The sequence below is a fragment of the Hyla sarda genome, chromosome 11, assembly GCF_029499605.1.
Source record: "Hyla sarda isolate aHylSar1 chromosome 11, aHylSar1.hap1, whole genome shotgun sequence".
Lineage (NCBI taxonomy): Eukaryota > Metazoa > Chordata > Amphibia > Anura > Hylidae > Hyla > Hyla sarda.
This window is the reverse complement of record NC_079199.1, coordinates 26,653,823-26,670,880: the sequence shown is the minus strand read 5'-3', so window position 1 is coordinate 26,670,880 and position 17,058 is coordinate 26,653,823. Positions and strand designations below refer to the sequence as shown.

Genomic DNA, 17,058 nt, shown 5'->3' with positions numbered 1-17,058 from the left:
TCCATTTACCCAGGGGCTCAAGTCCTGAAGGAACGCGTGGGAACGGAGTTCCTGCATTTTTTTTTTTTACACAGCAGGAACACCGTTCCCATTAGCAGGAGTTCAGCAGGACCAGCCCTTAAGTGGAAGAGTTCCCACAATTTATTTTTCCAGGACTTTACCCCCCCCCCCCCATCCAGTGGTCTTCAAACTGTGGCCCTCCAGATGTGGCAAAACTACAATTCCCAGCATGCCCGGACAGCCGTTGGCTGTCCGGGCATGCTGGGAGTTGTAGTTTTGCCACATCTGGAGGGCCACTAGTTTTACCCTGAGCGGGCAGCTTATTCAAATGCAAATGGTGTGTCCATGTAACATACATAACAATAGGGCATTGTGCTATATACTCTGTGTACTCTGAATAAATGTCACCCTTAGAAAAGACGTCAAATTATATGGATTGGTGAAGTGTCTGCTGCACGAGGCAGGAGGCCAATGTCACTTGGACCAAGGCTACACTATAATTTTACACTTTTCAAACTTATCTCATCTCTGGCTTTAGAGGAGATGTGCTGGGTGTAGGTGACCTTTTGGTAAGTAGATTCAATAACTAAAGGCACCTGGAAAGGAAGAGGTTTAGTGCTGCTTACTATTTATTAGTGTTAGTGTGGTCAGGATAAGGACATTTTTAGGGTATTGTTTTCTTCTTTTTTTTTTTTTTAGACTGCTACAACAATACTACTGTAACAATATGTGATAGGAAGATAAATAAATAAACAAGTAAATACATTCATAAACAGAGAGATAGATGAGATGATAAAAAAATAGAAAGATAGACAGATAATAGATACACAGAGAGATAGATAGATGGATAGATAGATAGATATAGAGATAGATAAATAGGAGAAATATATTGAAATGACCTTATTTGTTGTTAATACTGTAACATTTTATTTGATACTTTACTATATATATAGCTTTATATGCTCCTATATCTGCTATTTCTTAATTGTATGTTTCTAATATACATTGTTCTTGAATTGAAATAATATACAATTAATAAAATTTAGTTTAAAAAATACTGTAACATTTTAAAATGCATATTATTATTATTGCTATTATTATTAGTTGAATTGTTGTTAAGATAGTATAGCCATTTATGCGGTTTTTTTTCTCCCACTTGGCTTAAGCTTAAATGTATTTACTAGTGATATAAAGTATAGGTAATATAATATTTTATGTAAGTATGTACTTGTTTATATATATATATATATTTTTAGAATATCCCTGAAATGTTTCACTTTCCGCCAATCATTAAGACCGCAATATAATTTTCCATTACAATGCCTTAAATGAAAGGAATAGTCGATTCATCATTTCCACATTGTTTTCTGTTTATCCTTTTTTCTATTTTCTACAAGTTTTCCCATGCGCAATGCAAGGAGCGGCCGGGAGAGGGCGATATAGACCAGGTAAACACAAGCACTGTTTTTTTTTTTTCTTTTTCTTTTGTGCATTATCTGCTGGTTGATTTCGTAGAAGTTTAGAAGTGACATTGCTATTGTGAGCGAAGGTTTTCTGTTTTATTTTACCTTTTTTTTTTACACATGTTCTTATTTAGCTGTCTAATTGTGGCTACCCACAATAAAAATAATAATTTCATATATATATATATATATATATATATATACACATTTATATATTAAATATATATATATCTTATATATAAATATATTATATATATATACATACATATATATATATATTTGTTTATCTATATGTATATATATATATATATATATTCTTGGAATAAAATCATATATATATATATATATATATATATATATATATATATATATGATTTTCTTCCTAGAATAAGTTATAAATATTTTACATTTTCATTACTGGCCTCTAGAATTATTTATTTATATACAATATATTTATATATAATATAATTTAAATATATATATATATATATATATATATATATATATACACACACACACATATATATATATATATATATATATATATATATATGTATAAAATTTTTATTTATACCAATAGTATATACAGAGATTAATTTTGTTAATACACTTTATATTTTAGTTGCGAAAGGCGAGCCAGTCAGGAATTATATTTCGTACATTGCCATTGAATTCCCTTGTCAATAAGTATTTAGAAAGAAAACAGAGTAAAATACAAAATATTTTGGTTTTTCTAAAATTACACAAACTGTATATTTGGCAAATTCAAATAAATGCATTATTATTATTATTAATAATAATAATAATAATAATAATAAATAGTAATAATAATAAGCATAATAGTAGTAGTAATAATATTGCAATACCTAAAGTGACTATAACCAGTCTAAGTATCTGAATTTATTTGTATACGGCCCACAAACTATTGGGATGACTGATGGTGAAAGTTCGATTGATTGTCATTAATAGGAGAAGTGTTGGCAATTGTTATCGATCCATTTTGTATTACGAGCCCCCAATAAAACCAGGACTGGTGTCTGGCCCGGGGTCTCCACAATCTGATTCTGGATTATTACAAACCAATGAGTGGAGATAATGACTGGTACATGACTGGTACAGCTCGGGCAACTAGGGTGTGGGCACAACCCTCCAGAGGGAAACTACACAACACACTTCATACACAAACATGCATATTTGTATAGACACAGAGATACAGACACACACATACACACAGATACATATACACCACAGATCATACACCAATGTTTCCCAACCAGGGTATCTCCAGCTGTTGCAAAACTACAACTCGCAGCATGCCCGGACAGCCTTCGGCTGTCCGGCCATGCTGGGAATTGTAGTTTTGCAACAGCTGGAGGGACCCAGGTTGGGTAATGTTGTCATACACAAACATGCATGCATACATATTTCTATACTCACACATATTCACTCATGTACATGTATTGTATCACGCTTATGTGTTTTCATACATGCATTTACTAGATATTCTAAATGTTTGCATGAACATAAGCAAAACTATTTAGATACAAATATAAAAATAAAACAACACGGAGATCATGTGGAGAAACCTGCAAATGCATATATACCCGCAAACATGCATGCAGGCTTATATTCTATAATGCGAATATGAACACATAATGCACATTTAAATACAATAATGCACACACATGTACACATATATATGTATATATATATATATATATATATATATATATATATATATCTATATATATATATATATCTATATATATACACACACACACACACATTTACAAACATACAAATATATGTTCATTAGGTGACATATTACATTTACCACAATTCTATCTATCTATCTATCTATCTATCTATCTATCTATCTATCTATCTATCTATCTCATATCTATCTATCTATCTATCTCATATCTATCTATCTATCTATCTATCTCATATCTATCTATCTCATATCTATCTATCTATCTCATATCTATCTATCTATCTATCTCATATCTATCTATCTATCTATCTATCTATCTATCTATCTATCTATCTCATATCTATCTATGTCATCTATCTCATATCTATCTCATATCTATCTATCTATCTATCTATCTATCTATCTATCTATCTATCATCTATCTATTTATCTATCATCTATCTATCTATCTATCTATCTATCTCATATCTATCTATCTATCTATCTATCTATCTATCTTCTATCTATCTATCTATCTATCTATCTATCTATCTATCTATCTATCATCTATCTATCTATCTCCTATCTATCTATCTATCTATCTATCTATCTCATATCTATCTATCTCATATCTATCTATCTATCTCATATCTATCTATCTATCTATCTATCTATCTATATATCTCATATCTATCTATCTTCACACAAAGACCACAGTTGATGCAATAACACACTACACACTTTTCTCATAATGTTGCATTTTCAGATGCCGCTATATAAACCATTCTCATGTGGTTCTATAGATATCTATACAATGACAGCAGATACCATTGTCTATGTCCTCACATTGATCTTGATATAAAGCCTTTGAAATATGTATATTATAGATAGAGATGTATTTGTGGTATGTATATTCTGTAGATGGAGGTGAAATTGTATTATGTATATTCTGTAGATGGAGGTGTATTTGTAGTGTGTATATTCTATAGATAGATATGTATTTGTAGTATGTATATTCTATAGATAGAGTTGTATTTGTATTATTTATATTCTATAGATAGATGTCTATTTGTAGTGTGTATATTCTATAGATAGAGGTGTATTTGTAGTATTTATATTCTGTAGTTGGAGGTATATTTGTATTATGTATATTCTATAGATAGAGGTGTATTTGTATTATGTATATTCTATAGATAGAGGTGTATTTGTAGTATTTATATTCTATAGATAGAGGTGTATTTGTATTATGTATATTCTGTAGATAGAGATGTATTTGTATTATGTATATTCTATAGATAGAGATGTATTTGTAGTATTTATATTCTGTAGTTGGAGGTATATTTGTATTATGTATATTCTATAGATAGAGGTGTATTTGTATTATGTATATTCTATAGATAGAGTTGTATTTGTATTATTTATATTCTATAGATAGATGTCTATTTGTAGTGTGTATATTCTATAGATAGAGGTGTATTTGTATTATTTATATTCTATACATAGAGGTGTATTTGTATTATGTATATTCTATAGATAGAGGTGTATTTGTATTATTTATATTCGATACATAGAGGTGTATTTGTATTATGTATATTCTATAGATAGAGGTGTATTTGTAGTGTGTATATTCTATAGATAGAGGTGTATTTGTAGTATTTATATTCTATAGATGGAGGTGTATTTGTAGTATTTATATTCTATAGATGGAGGTGTATTTGTAGTATTTATATTCTGTAGATAGAGGTGTATTTGTAGTATGTATATTCTGTAGATAGAGATGTATTTGTAGTATTTATATTCTATAGATGGAGGTGTATTTGTAGTATTTATATTCTGTAGATAGAGGTGTATTTGTAGTATGTATATTCTGTAGATAGAGGTGTATTTGTAGTATTTATATTCTATAGATGGAGGTGTATTTGTAGTATTTATATTCTGTAGATAGAGGTGTATTTGTAGTATGTATATTCTGTAGATAGAGATGTATTTGTAGTATTTATATTCTATAGATGGAGGTGTATTTGTAGTATTTATATTCTGTAGATAGATGTGTATTTGTAGTATTTATATTCTATAGATGGAGGTGTATTTGTAGTATGTATATTCTGTAGATAGAGGTGTATTTGTAGTATTTATATTCTGTAGATAGAGGTGTATTTGTAGTATGTATATTCTATAGATAGAGGTGTATTTGTATTATGTATATTCTATAGATAGAGGTGTATTTGTATTATTTATATTCTATAGATAGAGGTGTATTTGTATTATTTATATTCTATAGATGGAGGTGTATTTGTATTATTTATATTCTATAGATGGAGGTGTATTTGTAGTATTTATATTCTATAGATAGAGGTTTATTTGTAGTGTGTATATTCTATAGATAGAGGTGTATTTGTAGTATTTATATTCTATAGATAGAGATGTATTTGTAGTATTTATATTTCATAGATAGAGATGTATTTGCAGTATGTATATTCTATACATGGAGGTGTATTTGTATTATTTATATTCTATAGATAGAGATGTATTTGTAGTATGTATATTCTATAGATAGAGGTGTATTTGTAGTGTGTATATTCTATAGATAGAGGTGTATTTGTATTATGTATATTCTGTAGATAGAGGTGTATTTGTAGTGTGTATATTCTATAGATAGAGGTGTATTTGTAGTGTGTATATTCTATAGATAGAGGTGTATTTGTATTATGTATATTCTGTAGATAGAGGTGTATTTGTAGTGTGTATATTCTATAGATAGAGGTGGATTTTATAGTATGTATATTCTATAGATAGAGATGTATTTGTAGTATTTATATTCTATAGATGGAGGTGTATTTGTAGTATTTATATTCTGTAGATAGAGGTGTATTTGTATTATGTATATTCTATAGATAGAGATGTATTTGTAGTATTTATATTCTATAGATGGAGGTGTATTTGTAGTATTTATATTCTGTAGATAGAGGTGTACTTGTAGTGTGTATATTCTATAGATAGAGGTGTATTTGTATTATATATATACTGTAGATAGAGGTGTATTTGTAGTGTGTATATTCTATAGATAGAGGTGTATTTTATAGTATGTATATTCTATAGATAGAGGTGTATTTGTAGTATTTATATTCTATAGATGGAGGTGTATTTGTAGTATTTATATTCTATAGATGAAGGTGTATTTGTATTATGTATATTCTATAGATGGAAGTGTATTTGTAGTATTTATATTCTGTAGATAGAGGTGTATTTGTAGTATTTATATTCTGTAGATAGAGGTGTATTTGTATTATGTATATTCTATAGATAGAGATGTATTTGTAGTATTTATATTCTATAGATGGAGGTGTATTTGTAGTATTTATATTCTATAGATGGAGGTGTATTTGTATTATGTATATTCTATAGATAGAGATGTATTTGTATTATGTATATTCTATAGATAGAGGTGTATTTGTAGTATTTATATTCTATAGATGGAGGTGTATTTGTAGTATTTATATTCTATAGATGGAGGTGTATTTGTATTATGTATATTCTATAGATAGATGTGTATTTGTATTATGTATATTCTATACATAGAGGTGTATTTGTAGTATTTATATTCTATAGATGGAGGTGTATTTGTAGTATTTATATTCTATAGATGGAGGTGTATTTGTATTATGTATATTCTATAGATGGAGGTGTATTTGTAGTATTTATATTCTGTAGATAGAGGTGTATTTGTAGTATTTATATTCTGTAGATGGAGGTGTATTTGTAGTATGTATATTCTGTAGATAGAGATGTATTTGTAGTATGTATATTCTGTAGATAGAGAGGTATTTGTAGTGTGTATATTCTATAGATAGATGTGTATTTGTAGTGTGTATATTCTATAGATAGATGTGTATTTGTAGTATTTATATTCTATAGATAGATGTGTATTTGTATTATGTATATTCTGTAGATAGAGGTGTATTTGTATTATGTATATTCTATAGATAGATGTGTATTTGTAGTATTTATATTCTATAGATAGATGTGTATTTGTATTATGTATATTCTATACATAGAGGTGTATTTGTAGTATTTATATTCTATAGATGGAGGTGTATTTGTAGTATTTGAACTCTATAGATAGAGGTGTATTTGTAGTGTGTATATTCTATAGATGGAGGTGTATTTGTAGTATTTATATTCTGTAGATAGAGGTGTATTTGTATTATGTATATTCTGTAGATAGAGGTGTATTTGTATTATGTATATTCTGTAGATAGAGGTGTATTTGTAGTATTTATATTCCATAGATAGAGGTGTATTTGTAGTATTTATATTCTGTAGATGGAGGTGAATTTGTATTTTGTATATTCTATAGATAGAGGTATATTTGCAGTGTGTATATTCTATAGATGGAGGTATATCTGTAGTTTGTACAGTATATAGGAGGTGTACGTTTGAACGATGTGAATATAATATTATCCTTATGTATTTCTGCTGCATACACTATAACATAATTGATGAACACAATAGATGGACATTTGCAGGTGCCCGGGCCTGTTGTCTTGTCCACTTGTATCCTACTTCTTAAGGTATATATATATATATATATATATATATATATATTTACTTTTTTATTTATATTTATGTATATAGCTATTCTTTATTGAATTATTTTAGACCGATGAATTGTACAGTATATTGTAGAGTTGCATGCCTCAGTTATAGCTATACAATCTATAATCCTGGAGTACCAGTCAGACTATACTTTACCCTGAAATTATAATCTGGCTAATAGTTTTCAGGGTGTTTATTTCTACCCTATAGCTGTTGTGTAGCTATAGACTGCAGACAATACATTGTTGTTTATTTGCAAAATAAATCCTGTTGCAATTGTATTCTCCTGAGAGATGCTGCTTTTATCCCAGAACTCCTGGGTGTTGTGTTTTTTACAGTATGAATCCACCATGGGGACAATAGTGAAATAAGGAAGATGTTCTTTTAGGAACTAATATAAAAACATCTTGTCCTAGCTTTTTACTCGTACAGTAATGAGAGCCTGGGGGTTGTGCTGCTCATTTTATACCTGATATCATATTATCAATATTTTTAAGGGCCTGTGCACTGTATATATGTGACAATTGCTGTAAAATGAACAAAAACCATAGAAATCAATGGTGACCCTATAAAGATATATGACAACAGAAATATCTTAGAATATTGCTACCATTGTATTTATCGACTGTCAGCCACTTCCATAGATCATAGGGACTGGAATAAAAACTAAAACGTGTACAATAAAACGCAGGATAAGAGATTTAGGGCTCGGGCTGTGTTCACACATAGTTTTGTGGTCAGTATTTTTTTTAAGCAAAACCAGGAGTGAAATCAACACAGAAATAGGTGCAAATCGTTCCATTATAGATTTTCTCTCTGTTGGCTCCACTCATGGTTTTGGATAAAAATACTGACCAAAATACTATGTGGAAACGCAGCCTGGGTGCGGTTTTTGTTGATTTCGATGAAACATTGAGTGAGGACAAAAAAAAAAAAAATTTTAATAAAAAGTGAAAACATAAAAAATAATAATTGGAATAATAATAATAATAATAATTATTATTATTACAATAATATATATATATATATATATATATATATATATATATAGATAGATAGATAGATAGATAGATATATATGTATAATGTTGCACATTTTTATTGTTCTGTGAAACAGGAAAGCTTCACTAGGTATAGGTCTGTCTGGGAGAATTTTCACATCAGTATTTGTTCTTTTCCTTCCTGCATATCAGATTGGACCGACCAGATCGCAATCGATGCAGGAATCGGTCATTCTGTATCTTTCTGAATAACAATAAAAATAAAAAAAAACTTTCATAACACTACAATTTAACTATATGCTCGGGCATTAGTAGTGTTCCCTTCCCTTATTTTTTGGCTCCAGCTAATCTAGGGTAATACACCGAAGAGTGAATTGGGATAATCCTTCATTTAAACAAAAGAATGGAAAAGGAGAATAATAATAATAATAAAAAAATTTTTTTAAATAAAAACAAATAATAATAATAGTAATAATAATAATAATAGTAGTAATAATAATTATAAAATAATAATAATAGTGAACAATAGTATCTGATTAATAAAATAAAACTCTCCAATTGAAGTTTGATATATGCAATATTTTAATTATTTTTTAGTTTTATTTATCATTTATTTATTTATTTATTTATTTATTTTATTTAATTTTAATTATTTATCATTCTTTATTGAATATAGTGAAGATAACACTGGCGATGGTCCAGCTTCCCTGGAAAGTTATAAAACATAATTCAGATATTTTATTTAATCGATAAGGTGAACCATTAAAAAAATCTATCCATGGTCCAAGATGATAATATTGTAGCATTTATTCTGCAATTGATTCAGATGGGGAAAGGAGAATAGTAGTGGATTCTTGCTTTTGTGTGGATTGAGAGGGACAAGGTGTAGAGCAGGGTTTCCCAACCAGGGTGCCTCCAGCTGTTGCAAAACTACAAATCCCAGCATGCCCGGACAGCCTTTGGCTGTCCGGGCATGCTGGGAGTTGTAGTTTTGCAACAGCTGGAGGCGCCCTAGTTGGGAAACACTGGTGTAGAGTTTGAGTGGAGGAAACTTTGCAACTGTATTCATTCAGGTCAATGTGTCTATTGTGATTTGTTCTGTGATGTATCCAGTCCTTGCATGATTATCAATAATGTAATATTCCTACCAGAGCTGTGGAGGGGGCTTCATTCATCTCAATATCAGGACATGACCCCTGGACAATAGGCCTGATCAGCAGTGTAGTAAGGGGAAGCACATATTCTTTTTGTCAGACTTTTTCTATATGTGTTTCATAGTTTGACACAAAGAGAATTAATAATCCATACCTGACCCCCCCATTGTTATGCTTTTCAATCCAGCATGTGTTGTGTCTGATCATTTGCACCCTGGACACTATAAGATCTTATTTTACAACTCAATATTTGCTAATTTTGGTTAAAGCACATGGTAACCCAAAATAAAGTAGTCCTTATATAAGTTTTAACAAAGTTATATTTTTTTGTTACTTCTTTACTTTACATATACATTGTTTATTTATTTATTTATTTATTTATTTATTTATATGCTTTACTTATATATTATTTTATGTTTATGTTATATATGTTTATGGTATGCAACCACAGGACCTTATAACCAGGTCTAGAGTTTATGTACTCTAACACTATGTTAGTGCTTATATATTATAGAATTTATTTGCTTTACTTATATATTATTTTATTTATTTATTTGCTTTACTTATATATTATTTTATTTGCTTTACTTATATATTATTTTATGTTTATAGTATATATGTTTATGGTATAGAACCACAGGACCTTATAACCAGGTCTAGAGTTTATGTACTCTCACACTATGTTGGTGCTTATATATTATATAATTTATTTGCTTTACTTATATATTATTGTATTTATTTATTTGCTTTACTTATATATTATTTTATTGATTTATTTGCTTTACTCATATATTATTTTATGTTTATGGTATATATGTTTATGGTATAGAACCACAGGACCTTATAACCAGGTCTAGAGTTTATGTACTCTCACACTATGTTGGTGCTTATATATTATTTTATTTATTTCTTTGTTTTGCTTATATATTATTTTATTTATGTATTTGCTTTACTTATATGTCATTTTATGTATTTCTTTGCTTTATTATATATTACTTTATTTATTTATTTGCTTTACTTATGTGTTATTTTATTTATTTATTTATTTGCTTTACTTATACATTGTTTTAGTCATTTACTTGCTTTACTTGTATATTGTTTTTTTTCTTTCTTTCTTTTTTTATTAATTTTTTTTACTTTACTAACATGTTGTTTTATTTATTTATTTGTTTTTTTGCTTTTCTTATATACTGTTTTATTTATTTATTAATTTGCTTTACCTATATCTTATTTTTACCTAGTATTTTACCTATTATCTTATTTATTTATTTATTCATTCATTCCTTCATTTGCTTTATTTATATTTAGTTTTACTTATTTATTTATGTATTTATTTGTTTATTTATTTATTTAAATGTTATTATAACTGTTCTGAAGTTAAATGCTAATTTTAAACAATGAAATAAAAATAAAAAATAATAATACAATAAGCACATCTCCAAGAGAGATAATAATAATAATAATAATAATAATAATGATAACATGATAACAACTGACATAACAAAAGGAGCCCCTTATAATGTTTGTAGGGGTGTGTTTTGGGAAATAAACAGGAAAAATCTAATTTCTCTGGTTGAGTATTGTGTTGCCTGTAGCATGTGTTGAAACATTTTGAGCTAATATATATATTATTTATTTTTTTGGCTAGGTTTAGTAGTTCAGATTGGATTTAAATTACCTTTTCTCTTTTGTAATTTCTGTATTATTTTAATTTACGAAAAATCGACTTAAAATCGATACATGAAATGATGCGCAAAAAATGTTCAGTATTGGAGTAGAGGTTATGCTATGTGTGGTCAGCTGTAATACCTGTTATGTGTGGTCGGCTGTAATACCTGTTATGTGTGGTCGGCTGTAATACCTGTTATGTGTGGTCGGCTGTACTACATGTTATGAGTGGTCAGATGTTATGGATATGGTTTGAGGTCAGATGTTCTGCAGGTTGTGAGTGGTCAGGGGGCTGTCAATGTAATGGTGGAATCTCACATGGGAGGTGTGGAGGGTCAGTTGCAGTTACAAACCACAGAATTCTGTATTTATTGTATTTTTGTCATGCAGATTTTTCTCCATTGGAAATTACAGTTCTGAGGTTCCCTACATGCAATACTATAATAAAGAACATTTTCAGAACTGAACAATAAAAACGCAACTGTGGTTGAACACTATGCGATACCTTAATGTAACATAAGCACTTATGTATATGATCATAATTATAGTTTTCGGTCCCTTTCTATTCTGTATACTTTTTTTATTTTTTATTTTTTTATTTAAAAAAACTAACGTAGTGGTAATTTAACCTGTTTCCCCTTATCGCTGTAAGGCTATGTTCACACATGCTGGATTTGATGCAGATTTCATGCATCAAACTGGCGACAAGCTGCAACCCTTTTTATATGAAAGGATTTTTCTTTACCTTTTTCACATGAAATGAAAAATTTTCACAGAGATTTTTAGCACCTTTGTGGACAAAAATAAATCAATAGATAGATAAATAACTTTTGTGGCCTTTATGTGGTGTTATGGTTGTTATGGTGTTTTTTGGGTCCATGACATTCTCAATAGTTATTATTTTTCTGAAGTGTTTCCCACAGAACCTCTATAGGACTTCAAAAATAATAGAAAAAAATGTATTACAAAGGTTTGACAAAAAAGGCCACCAAAGATTTATTTTTTATGAAAAATGTTTCAAATTAATGGTGAATCCTAAGGCCTAACAGTCTGTGATCAGTGTAAGGGCCTTTGGGTCTGTAAGGGCCTGTAGTTTTGGAGGGGAGCATCCCAAACACATAGGGGGACATTTATCAATGATTGACACCAGAAAAATTGCATACCAAAGTTGGAACGTTTCGCAAAATGGCGCGAAATGCAGTAACATTGCTAATTTTTCCATAGAAGTAAACCTTGTGCTATTTTTTATGACTTTATTTTTTTACACCACTTTGATAATTTCCCCCTATAGAGAAAACTTCATTTGAAAGGGGGCTAGAATATGGAGCTGATATACAAAGGGCTTTGTTTACATCTAGTCTACTATTTACACCAGTCTTGTGTCACTCTTATTGTTTTTAAGCTTTGTATTGCTTGTTTTTTTGTATTTGAATTGTGTGTTTTTCATTAGTATTTTAAATTTTATCTGTATTGTCTCTCTCATTAAAGACGCAAAATAATGATCCGTAATAATGTCCTAAATGTAAAATCTGCATCAGTCTTACGGATCCTTTTTTTCAGGAATCATTGACATCTGATGGAGCGTGCTGCGTATTGAGCAATGCGGAAATACAATCGTGAAAAAAAAAAAAAAAAGACCTAACATTGTCTTTGTATCGTTGGAACAAAACAAAATGGACTGTACATGACTGGAAAAAAACACATGAGGTGTACCACTATTTATTTATTTATTTTTCTATATAAAAATCTTAAGCTTGAATCAATCCATCATGTTTTTATATTCTGATTCTTTTCAGATTTTTTCAGATTTTTTTTTATAATGCAAACATATACCTGTAATAAGGGAAAAATAGCAAAACGCAGTGTGACAAAACTGTCAGAAGGATGCAGATACCTAAACAAATTCTCTTTTTAGTGGGAATCCATTTTGTAACAAAAGACCGAAAATCTGCCAGGACAGCTTTTACGCTTGACAGGAAACAAAAAAGTTGCGTGCAGGATTTCTCTGCCTTGTGGGATTCTGTGTCAACTGGATCCAGTGCAGCGTCAGACGTACATTCTGGGTCCGTCATTGGCATCCGCTCAGGCCAGGCATTTCATAAAAGCAGAGGGAACTTATTTTAGGGGAAAAGCGTGAACATCCCTTATTTGCTTATTTATTTTTAGGAAAATGTTACTATCCACATACTAAAAGTTACAGCTCAATGTAGGCCATGTTTACACACCAGTTTTGGAGCCGGCTTTTGAACCGTAAATGGATCCAAAAAAAAAGGATAAAAGACCAAAAGCAAAAACAGCTGGAAAAACTGTGAATAGAAAAATGACTGAAAAGAAGGTGGAGATTAAAGGACAACTGCAGCCATAACAACTTATCCCCTATCTACATGATAGAGGATAAATGTTTGATCGCGGGGGTCCGACCGCTGGGACCCCCCGCGATCTCCCAAACGGGCCCTGGCATTGCCACTCTGTGAGAGCAGTTAATGCACGTAGCGTCAACCTCAGTGAGGTCACCGGTACGCCCCCTTCCTGTCCCCTCTCCGCCCCCTCTCCGCCCCCTCCCCGCCCCCTCCCCATACAGCTCTAGAGATAGAGTAAAAATAAATAAGTAAAATATATATATTTATATATATATATATATATGTGTGTGTGTGTGTGTGTGTGTGTGTAGAATATGCAAAGCAGCTCAATCACATGACCTTAGTTTTTCACTCTAATTACAATGGAGTGCTAATGGCCTTTGAAGCTTCACACACCAGTAGTAGTGTCTCTGCAAGGAGAAATCTTGTCCCATATCTATCATCTATCTATCTATCTATCTATCTCATATCTATCTATCATATATCTATCTAGCTATCTATCTATCTCATATCTATCTATCTATCATATATCTATCTGTCTATCTCATATCTATCTATCTATCTATCTATCTATCTATCTATCATATATCTGTCATACATCTATCTCATATCTATCTATCTATCTATCCCATATCTATTTATCTATCTCATATCTATCTATCTATCTATCTATCTATCTATCTATCTATCTATCTATCTATCTCATATCTATCTATCTACCTATCTATCTATCTATCTAAGGTAGTAAACCGCAACACTCAGAGTATAAGGTGCAAAATGAAGTGATTTATTCCATACTAACACTGAGCTCAGTGTTAGTATGGAATGAATCACTTCATTTTGCACCTTATTCTCTGAGTGCTGCGGTTTACTACCTTGGATGTGTGACTAGCCTGGACCGGGCTCCCCGCCACTGGCACCTCTTCGCTCTTTGGTTGTGCTGCTCTCTTGGATATTTGTTATATCTATCTATCTATCTATCTCATATCTATCTATCATATATCTATCTCATATCTATCTATCTATCTATCTAATATCTATCTATCTCATATCTATCTATCTATCTATCTTCTATCTATCTATCGCATGTCTATTTATCTCATATCCATCTATCTCTTATCTATCTCATATCTATCTATACAATGTAAGTATCCCTACAAATGACTTCAATATAAATAATTGTATAATGGGCAGTATACAATAGTTTTTGTGTCATTTTTGCATTAAGAAATACAATTGACTGACCCTTTGAGTACAGTTGGGGTGCACTTCCTGTTATAGAAGTATACCAGGTGTCCCATTGGCATGTGTTTGCCCATAATCGTCTAAGGCTACGGTCGCACATAATATTTAGATCAGTATTTCTAACTAAAACCAGGAGTAGAACTGACACAGAAAAGGACAAAATCTTTCAAGTATAGTTTTCCTCTAAATTGGCTCCACTCCATGTTTTGGTTAAAATACTGATCAAAATATTGTGTGCAAACATATCCTAAGGCCACATTGTTGTGAACTTTAGGACAATTTTCTGTTGTATACGTGGACAGTACCCCCCCCCCCCCATTTAATGAGGCCAAGGCTGTGTTCATCCTAATATTTTTCTTTATTTTTTATTTATAACAGATCTCATTTATTTCTATTGGATGCAAACTTTCACCACTATCCACCCCGCTGTCAAGATCGGGTTATTTTGTGCCTTTTTGCAGTATGTTTTTTTATTTTGTATCTTTGGGAAACTTTTTTTTACCTGGTTTTATCTGTGGAATCTGGGGAATAAGGGTATATTCACACATGGCAGATTTGTTGCAGATGTTTCTGTGACTGTTCCATTTACTTGAATGCTACTTACAGAAATCCATGTGCAGAAACAGCCCCATTCACATTTATGGAACAAACTTTTCTATTACAAAAATGCCTGTTTTTCTGTTTAAAGATGTTTCCCCATCACATTTTGATGGTGATTTTCAATGTCATTTAAATTTTTTTTTTTATTGTTTTGAAAATGCATTTTGTAATGTTGTTCTAGAAGACCTACAGTGGAGAATGACTTGCCTGCACGTTGCATTTTGAGAAAAAACAAACAAACAAACAAACAAAAAAAAATATGACTGACCCCTCAATATGCTAAAAAAATGTCAAAAACAAAAAAAGCTGTATACAAATGATGTTCAAAAAGTTTTAAACTTTTTGGACTCTATTTCAAAACAAATGACCAATTTTGTACAGTCACCTTCCTTTGCGATGCAAGTCACATGACATGCTATGATGCGACCAAATACTACTCTGAGGACAACATTTGAGCTGCGTACAATTACTACTCCTCTTAGGCTGGGTTCACACCGCGTTTTTACAATACAGTTCCTGTATACATTTTCAATTTGAAAACCGTACAGAACCGTATTGAAAACCGTATGCATTGACTCTCCGTTGAAAACCGTATGGCAAACAATGCATCCGGTTGTGTCCGTTTTGCATCCTGTACGGTTTTGTCAGTTTTTTCCCGTACCCAAAAGCGTAGCCTACCACGGTTTTTGGTCCGGATGAAAAACCGTATTGAAATGTTTTTTTTTATCATGGGAGTCAATGGGAACTGTACAGAAACGTATGTGCATATGATTCCATACGGTTTTCACCATACAGTTTTTGACTTTGCACGGTTGTTTTCTTGGAATTTCAGTCAAACAAGTGAAACTTTATTCATAATGGAATGAAAAGTCAAAAATTTATAAGTTTTTCTTAAAAAACTGATGCAACCGGACATCATTTTTCAAATCGTGTATGGATTAAAATTTGTACACACGTTTTGATACAGTTTACTCAGGTTTTCAGGAATCCGTTTATTTTTATTACATTTTTTTAATCAAATATCTGATACGGGAACTGTATTACAAAAACGTGGTGTGAACTCAGCCTTACCTTTATCATTTCAAAAAAATATATAAAAGGGTATAAAATGTTCCCCATATGCAATGATTTTACTATAAACTTTCAGTAAACATCTGCTGTCAGTGTTTTCTGAACCTTTGCTGTAACCTGGGATTTTTTGGGGTCTTAATAAAAAAAGGATGTCACGTAGCCTAGACTAGAATTTCTACAAAGGCACCATTTTTTTTTTAAATGACTC

General features: G+C 30.5%; 1 long non-coding RNA gene across 1 annotated transcript in view; it reads left to right on the top strand.

Moving 5' to 3' along the window:
• The window catches only part of LOC130295789 (uncharacterized), a 14,873-nt gene extending 752 nt beyond the window's left edge, over positions 1 to 14,121 (top strand). Inside the window, exons 3-4 of the long non-coding RNA XR_008848987.1 lie at positions 1,398 to 1,448; positions 13,135 to 14,121. This is a non-coding gene — a long non-coding RNA (uncharacterized LOC130295789). The remainder of the gene's footprint in view (positions 1 to 1,397; positions 1,449 to 13,134) is intronic.
• The last annotated feature ends 2,937 nt before the right edge of the window (positions 14,122 to 17,058 follow it).